Source organism: Manacus candei, unplaced genomic scaffold, assembly GCF_025592945.1.
Source record: "Manacus candei isolate 608988 ecotype Guabito, Panama unplaced genomic scaffold, ASM2559294v1 h1tg000003l, whole genome shotgun sequence".
Classification (NCBI taxonomy): Eukaryota; Metazoa; Chordata; class Aves; order Passeriformes; family Pipridae; genus Manacus; species Manacus candei.
In genome coordinates this window covers 5147357-5160317 of record NW_026138051.1, presented here as the reverse complement: position 1 = coordinate 5160317, position 12961 = coordinate 5147357, and positions in this window count along the sequence as shown.

The following is a 12961-nucleotide window of genomic DNA, read 5'->3' as shown; positions in this document are numbered from 1 at the left end:
ACCAGGTATGTCCACCATCCAGTAATGGGGATCTGCAGCTGTACCTGTGCACTTGGGATAGGAGTGTCCCCAAGCTCAAAAAATAACTGGGCTCAAGACAACCTGTTTTCCTTCTAAGTTCACCTCTACTCTTCCTGTATGAAGACATAGATTTCCCTATTAAGTTGCAGATATACATAAAGTGGAGCAGCCATCTGTATTTTGCATTTCACAGCCAGCAAGTGTCCATCTGTAGGGCATAAGGCAATTTGCCCTGTTTAATTTTAAACATGTGCGAGCAGCCTCAGTTAAAAAAATACTTCCCTGGATTAAACTGCTGTACTGAGCACCTCACAGAATGGGTCCTTATTTAGAAAGGCACTGTAAATTCATGTGGATATCTTAGCATACAGTTCAGGAGGGGTAAAGAAGAGAGATGTCTGACCTGAGTGGCCAGTGTGACCCCGTGTGTACACCTATATGAGGACTCAGACTTTCATTCCTGAAGGGAAGCCTTCCATGTGCTTGTGTTGCTTGCAGCTGTGGAAAAATAAGGGAACTTGAGCTTCTTATGTGGCAGACTAATATGAATGTTATGGATCTATTGGTGTGTACGACTCAGTGAGTAGAAGTTTTCCTTAAAGATTTCATATATTACCTTCCAAAAGGAGTGAGTCAGTGGGCCTGGAGGCCTTACTAAATCTTTTCTCTGTGTTTTTTTCATTGGCAACGATCCTGGGGTCATGCAACTCTCCCACCTGGTTCTTCCTTTTACCTTTAATCACACTTTTATAGTGTTGGGTAGTGGCAACCATTTGTCCACAGAGTCCCTTCAAGGCCTTGGCAATCTATTTCTGGTGACCTTTTCCATGCTTTGTTGGAGATGTGGTCAATGCTAGCCTCAAATTAACCTGTGAAGGGAATGATTAATTAGGGAAATTTGAGGGAAAGTCAGATCTATTTTAAAAACTGTTCCACCTCACCGAAGGATAGAAATTCTCTGTAGAAAAAGGGTGGTTGCTTTCTATACCAAAATATCCAGGGTTGTTATAGGGAACAAAACCTGTGAAATATGATATTGTCAGTGCTGTGATGAGTAGATACGGGGAGCTGAGGTTTGAGTTTGGGCTTCTGTACCCCCTCAGCTATGACTTTGCTTACCTAGTCTTGAAAATGTCTTGTCCTCAAGATTGCTAGATTTTAGCAAAAACATTACTTGCTTTTGAAAATTAAGGATAAATCCCTAGAATTGCTCCAGTCTTACAAAACTGACGACACTAAAGCAGGTTAAGCAGCACTCTCAGGAATATCTTATTATAATGGTGCTGCCCCTGTGTCCACAGGAGTCACTGGGATTGGTGCCTTTGCTGAGAACTGGGATGTGCTTGATCAGCCCTGAATCTACTCCAAGTTACTTTGGTGGTCAATGCTCAGTGCCCTTGAGGGCCAGGGCAGGGATCTGTGACTCTTTGAGCACCATCAATAGATTTTCCCTCCTGCACAAAAGAGCAAGAAGCAGCAGAGCATCTGAATGCCAGCTTTTGCTGGGAACCATCACTGGCTCCAAAATAAGCCCTGGAGTCTCAGCAGCTGCACTCAGAACAGAGCCTGGTATGGATTTCAGTGTAGGGTGCTCTCATTTAAACTGGGGGAATCAGGAAATGTAACTCTGGGGTTGCTTAGTCTGGTACTTTCTGTGCAGGAAACCTGCTCCCCATATAGCAAACCCCTAATTCCCAAAGATTTGAAAAGCTAATTGGGAGGGAGCTAAAAGCAGCCTGGTATGTAATATAAGGAGGAATATTTTGCCCTCCCCATCCTGAAAAGCCATGCAATAAAAATGTAAATATCTCCCTTAAAGGCTTTTTTAATAAACCCTGTAATTTCCTTAAAATTCTTTCTATAATATCAAAATCCTAAACCACTTTGAGATGAGCTATTTTAGACTGTAATTGGGCTATTCATTCCCTATGCATACAGCGATCCTAATCTAATATGTAACAAGAACTTAAAAGCTAATCAATAATGGAACACGATTCTCTATCAGCAGAGCTGCCTGTTGACTCCTATGAGAGGGATCTTCACAAGACAGCTCAGCTCTGATGACAGCCTTATATTTATTTTAAACATGAAGTTGAAACATCATCTTTCTATGTATTGTCACTTCCAATTATTTTTGGAACAAAAACACCGGGGGAAATGAGATCCTCATCCTGAAGAGTGCATTCATATTTGATAAATAGCCACAGATTCTGGAGAATGTTTACTGAAACATGGGCTTGAATGCTTTCATGTGCATTTTGCTAGAGCCATTGATTATCTGTTGTAACATGTGTCCGGGTCACTTTACCAAGCTGCCTCTTTCCTGCTCCTTAGAGGTGAAGAAAGAAAAAGGTCTGATTACCCTGGTGTGGACTTCCATGTTTTCCCTGAGAAAAACTGGGGGAAATTAGCATTGAGAGGGGATCAAAGCAAACCAGCAATTATTGTTGTTCAGTGGAAGTCAAGAAGCGTTTTTTATGCTCATGTGCAAAAGACAAAATTCCCACTTTTCATGTCTAGGCAGTGGTTTGAGATGGAGAGGGTGGAGGGAAGGGGGTTAAGCGAGTACACAGATGTGCCTAAACCATATCAATCACAGGCATGAGAAAACACCGCCCTTTTAATAGGCAGACTGAACCAACCTGCACAGCTGGATTTTGAATTTTATGGGCTCTCTCAATAAAATGCAAGTGGAAGACATCTTGCATCATTCCCACAGCTCTGACCGTTTGAGCTCTGCACCACTTTCCCTCTGAGCCACCCTGGGGATGGTTGGGAAGCCCTATGGTTGTAGCCATGTACAACCCCCTTGCCACTGTCTGGAGCCAATTAACGTGCGTTTTGGAAATACATGGTAGGTTTCTGATGTCACATACACTTCTACAAAGTCAGTGGATTTAATCTGGAATTACTCAGGGTATGAGGGATCAGCAGCCGGCTGGGAAAGCTCCCCTCTAGAGGGTCCTAAATGCCAGCAATTTCACATGATTATTTATTGAGCTTTATAATAGTGCATATATCCTCATGCACACCCTTTCTCCTACAAATTACCCTACAACTTTCCAGTCCTTCATTACGTCGTAGAGGTTAAAGCTTTCCTAAGTAATCAAAACATCTAGGAAAGAAAGCTTGCTAAATGCTGAGCTCAGCTTAAACACTGACCCTGTCTCTTAACTGAATCAAGAACTTTATGTACACTGTAAAAAGTAATAATTGGTATGGTAACTGCTCATTCATATTAACTAAAGGTGTAAATAGAGTTGTGTAACATAGCCAGTGCTAATGTTGGGAGCACAAGGGAGATGTCCCCACTGGAAGGTTTAATTGATACCTGTGCCCTATAGAAAAATTTGCTTTTTTCCCCCTGAATAAGCATATTTAAGATTTTTAAGGCAGTTCTCTGTCATTCTGCTCCTACTCTTGCCTTGCAAACCCTTTGGGTGTAGACACAATTAGACAGTTGCAAGGAGACAGCAATTCAAACATGAGCTGTGTTTACCTTTGTTTCACTCCTGGTTTTAACAGTGCAGTAATTTGACCCTGTCCTTTTCTCAGGTGATACCACACAGAGGAAAGGAGATAAAGTATTTGTTCTTCCTCTTTGTGTGACTGGTGATGGGTTATTCCCAAGCTTGGACTCTGCTGTCATTGATTATTTCCCTGATTCTTTGTCGCGTTACTTTTGCCACTATTTTGATCAATTCCATAGGAAAAATCATTTTGTGTCAGATGCTCTGAGAGGTCTGTAGGAAATAATGTCAATAGAATGACTGAGAATTTTATAAAGGCCAGCTCTGGACTGTATAATGCATATTTCCTTGGCTTCTTAGCCAACCCTTAGGACATTGACATAGTTAAAAAGCATATATATGTGTACATGCATAAAGGTTTAGAGATACATTGTCTCTTCTAGTTGTTCATTTGTTGTAGAAAGGATGCTTTTGCTGTTTAGCTAGAGTCTGATTGTCTGATTCTGGTGTTTTACAGGAGAGAATATGGCTCATGCCTTTTGTAAAGCTCTGATGATGTAAAAAAAGATCAGTGATGGTTTCAGCTGCACATCCCTCTCCTGAGCAGGACTCGTGTGTTCTGGACAACCATTGCTGTGCTCTGCAGCTGAGTCTGTGTACAGAGCTCATCACAGAAAAAAGCTACACCATTTCTTTGGGGATAATTGAAAATGTGAGCTCTCTATTTCCTGGCCACCCCAAAGCAGGTGAAGATCAGGATATGCACTGAGATGCTGAATGGGTAAGTTATGGTGTTAGGGCTCCAAAATGTGGGGGTAGGGGAGTACCTTCCTTTGTTGTGAGAGCACTCAAGTGGTGGGTCATTGTGGTAAATGTGAATTGCAGCTGAGTTGTTCTTGCCCTTATTGTTGGAAAGAAAAGGCGTTTTCCTGATGGCAGCCATTTCTTTTACTTCATACTACAACTGGCAGCCATTAGCTGCTGGGCTACCAGCACAGAGCTGAAAACCTCTGCAGCCCTAACTGGGTCCTGGAACCACACCAGGCTGAGACAAAGTATTTCCTGTACCTCCTGAATTAGACACTGTGGCTTAAATTAATTCCCCATGCAGTTGGCTAAGTCACACCCAATGCATCTAGCCCAAGAAGCAGAATGAATGGACTTAGATTGCAAAAGATATCTCCTATCTTTACACAAACACACTCTCCGTAAGCCTTAGTTTGGTATTTTCCCTCTGCCTCACTGAAGCTCAGTCTGCACCTTGAATAATACATGTAAGTTTTTGACTGACATGCAGTCTTAAGCATTTAGCTATCTTGATGTCTCGTCAAGTCATCCTTTGATAAAAGCGTTTTAGGTGCCACAAAATGTAATCATTTCATGGCAGCATTCTACATTGCAGATTCAAGTTTCTCTGCTCATTTTTCAGCTAAGGATCTTGGCAACATCAATAGATCTGTTCCATGAGCGATTTTGGATGGATCTATTAATATTGCCTCTAAGAGTAATAAGTCCCGCTCCTTCATGAAGTGAATCATCTGTCTCTCCTGTGGACAAGTGGAATTCTCCCTCATTGGACTTGTAGTCCACAAGTTGGCAGGGTTTCCTGTTTTGTTAATAGTCTTCATACAGCAGTGAAGTAATTTCAAAAGATGTTCAGCCCAGTTTTGGGGCCAAGTAGTATGTCTTGGTTATTTGTTCTTCTAGACAGGCCATGTCACCATTAGTCATACTTCGGAATGATGGTTTACTTTCATTATTCACTGACTGCACTGCTTCCGATTCAGCGCTCTCCAACTCAGCAAGATTTTCCTGTGCTAATTCATCTGAATCATTTCTAGAAGAGTTTATATCAAAGGACACATTCTCAATGTTAATAAAGTGCAGAGGTTTTGGAACAGCTTGTAATTCTGGTTCTTTAAAAGTGTGCTTTTTGGAGATGTTTATGCTATGTGTGTGAGCACAGTATGTGTCAGTAGGGGTCTTAACATGATTGATAGCCCTTTCCCTTTTAATTTACGTTCCATTTGGGACATCTAGCACACACTCACTGGGTGACCAGAGCTGGGCCAATGTGGCTCCAGACTGAACACTGAGTCTACTGCAGCAAAACCAGCAGCCCCAGCGTGGTTTAGGATGTGGCTCCCAGAGACCACCACTCATGAGACATTAACCTGGCCACCTGATAGTGTTGTCTCACTTGATCACTTACTTCAAATGAGGATAACTGAGATTCCTGGAAGGGCTCAATACTGTGGATTTTTGGCAGGGCTTAAGTGATTTGTGTGCACTGCTGTGGGCCCATCTCCTCCCAGGTTAGCTCGTTGGGAACTGACACTTGTATAGTACACATCTGGATCTATGTACCCACCACTAAGGGCAGGGGTTTTTTTTTCTTTTTCACTTGTTTTATTTCTGAATGAGTTTTCATTCACTAGAAGGCTTCTCAATTTGATTGCAATTTCTGAGCTCCCCCCACAAACATAAATCTATCAGGTTTCATGTACTCTCACATTCCTGGGCTGTCAGCCTGCCCAGAGCAGCAGTGAATTGCAAAAGGAAAAAAAATAGCAGAAAGAGTTAGTTAAGCAGAAACGTAACCACCCACATCATCTGGTGTGTCCTACTTCACTGAGGACATCTCAGAACCTAAGGAAACAGAACAAAGGACACACTGTAACTCAGGCTGAAGTTTTCTGAGTGCCCTGGGAAGAACATAGAGAATTTATCCCAAAACTGCAATTTTCAGAGCCAGAGTGAAGAGGAGAATTTTGACAATTGAGGAAAAAAAATGCTTTGGAACTAGAACAGGAGTTGCTCAAGTGTTTACATGAAACAGGAATTGTGTTCTTTTAAAATTTCCCAACTAATGTTAATTACCAAGAGTACATTCAGCATGTGACTTGTCACAGTAGGACCCAAAGACCCTTAGGATTGGTGTCTACAACATTAACTTAAATAAAACTCACGTCCCCTGACTTTCTGTAGAGTCAGTGAAAAGAAATAAGATGTCACATCTAGTCAATATTAGTTACTTATAGACCTGAGTATAGAGTCCAGACTGTACTCAAATTGCTTTGTGGTCTGTTACCTTATAAAAAAAAGAAAAAAAGCCAAGCTCAAGTATCAGTTTGGTCAGGGTGAACCAGATTCTCTGAATCTGCCAAGTTTCTTCTCTTGGTAATCAATGGAAGGACTTGTGTATCCAGTTAGTAAATGTGGGATTTTTTTTTTTCTGAATACTTGGACAGGTTTTGTCTTGAATTTGGAGGTGCCTGTTGATTTTAGGTGCCTGGAGGCTTACGGGTGGTATGAGGGTGGGAGGTCTGCTCAGCCTGATCAGCTCCCTGTTTCAAAGAGAGAAATTATGGCCCTCAGCTTTTCCTATCACTGCCCAGCCTTAAGGACTTGTCATTTTCCTTTGGCAACACTTGAAAGTATGCCAATTTCCCCTTGTCCTTCCATCCTTCCTCTTCCACCTCAGAACACTTTTTTTGGGTTCTCTGATTCCCATTTGGCGTGGCTGACATTTGAGCCCTGGGATTACTGATTGTTCCTGTTGCTGCTCAGATCCCTTCAAGCTCTCCAAACCAGTACAAAGGTCTGGGCTTTGGGCCAATTTACTCACAGGTTTATCATATGCTGACATTGTTTCTCTATAAATAGGTCTACCTTTACTGACATTATTGATTCAACTGCCTCTCTTCTCACTAATACTCTTTTTAATGTATCCAACCCGCCTTCGTATTTCACCTAATGAAAGGCTGAAGTCAGAGGAGTAGAGGTCGAAGAGGTTAAACTGCAAGCATAAAGGTCCTAGGCTTTAAAGTCAGTCTTTGCTGCGTGAGATCCACAAGCTTGTCAGTGGAGCAAATCTGCAAGTCCACCAGAAAATATGAGCCATGAAGTCTATTTCACATTTTATTACTAATAATTTGAAATAAGGTCATTTTGCAAACAGCTTCATATGATCCATTTATGGGTTAACAATGATAACACAGATCCTTACTCTGCCCATCTCAGACTGTATGATTTTGGTAACAAGGAGCAAATTATCCCTCAGAGATAGGAACACATCTCACGTGATGTTTGTCTTGGAGCTAATCCAAATGAACAGACCAAAGATGTAGTTGTCTTTCTTGTAAACTGAACTCAACTTTAATAGATAATTTATGCATTTTCTATATATGGGGTTTTCCTGTGACTGACTTACTGGGCAGTTTCTGTACACAGCACAGCTCTGCAGTTGCAGTTGGGAGCTGGAGAAGCAGTGGTGAGTGAGTGCCCAGGAAGGTGCCAAGGGACAGGAGTCAGGTCTGTACTTTGCAGTGAAGAGAAGGAGAAAGCTGCAGAATGACATCAGGGTGGGGGAAAGTCCACTGGCATACAGGACTAAGAGTCATTCAAGATGAGCTCAGTAGGGCAAACTTGGCAGCAGCCCTGCCAAGGGCTCTGGGAACCTTCAGAGGTGCTGGGGAAGCTCCACTGACCCACAGCATCACGGGTGTGGTGGGAGAGTGTATCCCAAGGGACAGTGTCACCCTGAGGAGGTGCCTGAGAGCTCAGTGTCTCCACAGCACAGCTGTCTCCTGCCCTCACTGTGCATTTGTGCCAGGCTGGCAGAGCAAAACCTCTCCTTTGTGTCCTAGTTTATCCTGTGACGTTTTGGCTGCTGGGCTCAGCCCTGGCATGGCTTGCAGAGGCCACGGCAGCCACCCCTTCCACAGCCTGAGTTCTGCTGGCACCACCTTGGAGCTGCCTTTGGCCAAATGTCCTCAATGGGGCAGGAGAGTGAATTAAACATCCAGGTCTGGCAAGGGAAGCTGCCAAGGCTGGCAGAGGAATAGGCCATTAAATCTTACACTGACACTAAACAGCATCCCCCTCCCCAAATAAATAATAAGAGAGAAGAAAATATTTCGCACTGTTGAAAGTTTAGACTACCTCTGACTTCAGACATGTTGCCATTAACCTGGGATTTAATCAGGGATTTTCATTTGCTCCTTGTTCTGAACTATAATGAGCCCTTTAACAGTGTAAATAAAAAGATCTAAAGATTCAATAAACTATAATGTCACAAACGGCAATCAGCTACATTGTGAGGCCTCAGTGTTAAAAAGCATCTCACAGCTGGAAACAAATGCTTCTGTATAACATTGTAAATAACCTCTAAGCCCACTACTAATTAAACTGAAGCTTCGCTTCTCCTGGGCATTGAATATATGAACCAATTAAGAAAATATAATTTCTTTTCTAGAGACCTATGTTGTACCTCTTAAAAAAAAAAAGGAGCAGGGGGAGATACAGAAGGAACTAGTGACAGAGAAAAAAAGGGAAAGGAGATAGGGAAAAGAAAAGAAGAGAAGAGTTTCACAGGAGGGACCACACTGATGTGCTGGGGTTACAATAATGAGACATTTCTGCTTTAAGCAAATTTTGCACCTGTAACCTGCAGAAATATAGCCATAGCACTTGAAAAATTACTTCGGTGCTGCACAGTGCCATGAAAATTTATCTTTGAGATGATTTTATTGCATGGTTACCCTAGGCAATTAAATCAATAAATCTTAACTGTCAGAAAGGTTGGCCCGCTGCCAGGAATAAATGAAATGCGCGGAATCAGTAAATAAAAGGTTTCTGACAACTCATTCTAGGAATTATTTAGCAGTTGGGCCTTTTGTTGGTGTTGGTGTTGGTGTTGCTTTTGTCTCCAGCATTTATTGACATTCTCCATGAGAAATGATTATGCTAACAGAAACAACGTAACACAGGGATATAGATGGATGGGAGAGAAGAGTCGGGCTCTTCAGGGTAATAAATTGCCTTCCTGGAATCACACACGAACAGCAACTTTGGGGGGCTGATAGCACTGGCTGCTGCAATTAGAGAGCTGGGGTCTGAGCCATGGGCTGGCAACACACCAGCAGCCCCAGTGCCAGGCACTGGGAGCTTTGTGTGCTGGCCCATGGTGCTTCATTACTAACATAGATGTGCTTTTTTCATTGATTGATTCAGAGATGATTGAGATTGAAATGCCTCCTTGAGACACGGAGGTGACATTTCTGTTGGTCTGGAATCCAGCATTCACCACAGGAGATGCCAGTTTTGACAGCAAAATCATAGTTACACCTGTGTAAATCCTGAGTGGTCAATGCAGCTGCATTGTTTTTCATGCTGGTGCTACAAAACTGAAGGCCTGAGTCTGATTTAAGTTGCCCTGGGATTTGACATGCTAAATTAGTGTAAAATAACCTGGATTTAGGCTCAGGCACTGTCTCTCTCTCAAAGACACTGTGGTGAGATCAGGTGACCTGATTAATAAACTGATAGATTTTTAGTCATTGTCGTCATCTACATTAACGTTCTGAATACCAACAGACCACCAACTTCACCTGGGAAGTCCTGGTTCAAGCTTGCCTTTGCTGGCTGAACAAACTATTCCTTCATGAGGGCAGCAGATGCTGGGATAAAACTGGGGACAACCCTGGACACGAGGGATCTGCAAATCCCCAATGCCACCGGTGGTAAGAACAGTGATGTCACAGGAGCAAGCAGTCTGCTATGCTGAGCAGTGAAGGAGGCCTCTCCTGCCTAGAACAGAACTAATTAGATGGTTTTCAAGGCCAGTCCCTCATCACCAACACATTGGGGCAGCCCGGAGGATCTGGCTCTGTCCTTGAACCAACACCAGCTCAGTGGAGCCTAGAAGGGGTTTATTTGACTAATGTGGAAAAGAGCCTGCTGCCAAAATGTCTGTATCCAGTCTCTGGACACACACGAGACCCTCAGTCATAGGAACCCTTAAGGAGAAACTCATCTCTCTGCCTAAGGCTGGCAGAGGCTCATCAAACACAGCTTGGGCCAAGCCAGAGACATCATGTCATCTTGGCTGGGGAGCATTTCATATTGAAGTATTTCCTCCAAGGTACTCTCTGGTTCCTCAATGCCACGTCAGAGTTTCCCAGCCATATTACTCCTCTGACACGTCCTGTCCCAATCATGATTTTGCAGCCTTTGTGCAAAAAAATACCCCAGCAAATTTGCTGCCTCCCACTGTGGCTCCCTGGAGCCAGGCAGGACCACACTCGGGAGCAGCAGCTCAGGCTCAGGGCTTCAGCAGCATTGGGTGGTGGCTGGGGCACAGGGAATGCCCTGGATGCCCATCTGGAGGAGGCTTTTCTTGGTTAATCAGCTCCCAGACTATAGCGGGCATTAGAGATCCGAGTGCAGCACTTAACTGAATAAGTCGTAGCCACTTCCAGGTACAGATAAAGCCAATGGAGTTTCACAAGGCTGATTGGCAAGCAGCTTCTCATTGCAGATAATTCCCTGCCAGCATATCCTGAACACATAGGTGATTGCTCTTAAATTGATGGCTCGAAGCACAATAACAGCCTTTTTATTTAGTTCCTGCTTGATAGGCAGCGAATGTAGAGTTGCCAAAAAAAAAAAAAAACAAAAAAGAAAAAGAAAGAGAGCAAATTCTGCAGCTCTTTTTATTTTTTCTATTTTTTCTATTATACCTCTCTGAGGATGAAATGACTTGTGATGCAGAGTTAAACAAGGCTCCTGATGCTGCCCAAAGTCTGGGGTCAGCACTAAGGGGTACTCGAGGTGTGCTGAGTTTTCCAGCAACCCCTGCTGCAGGTGGGAATTACCATTCAAATGCAGCAGTCACTCTCGGGGGCTTCATTTCCCCAGCAGATTGGAGCTGGCATGCTGAAAGAGAGCAGTAGGCACTGAGGTTTCACCAAGGGTGGCAGGGCAGAGGGGAGCTGGCAGCATGACTCAGCTCTCCTAGAAAGTAGAAGTATTTTTCATGCAGCTTCATCACCTCCAATGACACACATTTCTCACAGTACCCCCTTTCCAAAAGGATGAACCTCGTCTGCCTGGAGCTTGCTGAGAAAACGGGAACAAATGGTGGCAGTAGTGGTGGCTGGTCTTAATTTTTCACTTTTTCCTTTCAAAATGTAAACTCTTCATGCAATCCTACAAACAGCAGCAGCCCCATTTCCAGGCATCTGCAAATCACGGCTGTCTGGCAAAACAGACAAGGTTCTCAGGGGCAGTGCACAACCTCGTGGAGGAGAAACAACCAGAAAGCAGCTGAGAACAACTCCAAAGTTGGTTTAACAGATGAATGACAAGCTAAACTTGAGGAAAACTGATCCTAATGTTATTGCCCAAATTTGCCAAATATTTCTGGTCTAGGAAGGCCAATGTCACATAGTATCTTTTCTCCTGCAGTCCACTTCCTGAGGGCTGACCTAATAACTCATCCCTCATGTGCTCATAGGTGAACAGGTTCCCAAAAGAGAGAATGTCTCTTTCCAACGGCCAATCTACATACATACCTAATAATATCAACGGGGACTCTTATGTAGCTCACATCAACATGAACTGCTGTTTAACATCATGTGGTTTGTGTGCTGAACACATTTGCATTAGCTACAATAAGGTCCTTCCAACTGCATGGACACAGTATGGAGGGGAAAGATCCCCCTATTCACACGTGCCTTTCCCAGTAAAAGATATCTAAAATCACTTCAAAATGCAGCTGGTAAATGAAATTCCTCTCTATCATATGGAGCTGACACTGCTTTGCTTCTGGATCATGTGCATAGGAGAGGCTGGGGAGTCTCAGTCTTTTAGTGACAGTATTTAGGCTTTGCTTCCTACTCCTTAGCTCTGTGGACCTTGGGAAGCTCCAGCCAGACTTTTCAGATATAAATAAGGCTTCACAAGCTCTTTGTCTTTTGTGCTGGCAATGAAACATCCTGTGGTCTAGAGCAGCTTGTCATGGGCCAAATTCATTCTTGAGGGAGTTGTGCAGTTAAATCATCTTAATTGGCTGCCAAACTGTAGTGCTTCCATCTCTCACTTGAGCCTTATGTAGCTCTTACCAACATCACTGCCTCAGCCTCAACCACGGAGGGAGAGAAGACGTCTCCTTGGCTGGGGAACAGGGCCACAGTACCCTGCCTGAGGTTGTTGTGAAATTGTGTTTGAAAATGAGCATCCAAAAGCCCATCTTCTATTATCCCTGACTGCCATAGTTGGAGGAGACACTCTTCCCTCTACTCAGCAGAGTGGAATTTTTTACTACTGTGGGAATCCCACGTACTGGCTATAGGAATAATTATCCCCCTTTTTTATTTCCAGAGGTGTTTTGTTTTGGGTTTTTTTTTCTGAATTCAGAAGTCACTCTAACAGTGCTGTATAGCACAGGTTTATGTGGAGTCATTCATCATTCATAGCTGGGATCACAGAACACTTCACAGCCGATTACAAGGTTACACATGCAGGGAATGACATGAGCTGCCAGTCTGAAGTCAAGCTTCAAGCTGGTTTTTGGGCACGCTTGGAGGATGCAAAGGACTCAGGGAGTGAATGGCATATGCAGCATCAGTCCTGCCCTTCCTCCCACTGACCCAAAAGATATCTCTCTCTGATGTTTGCTGGCTCCT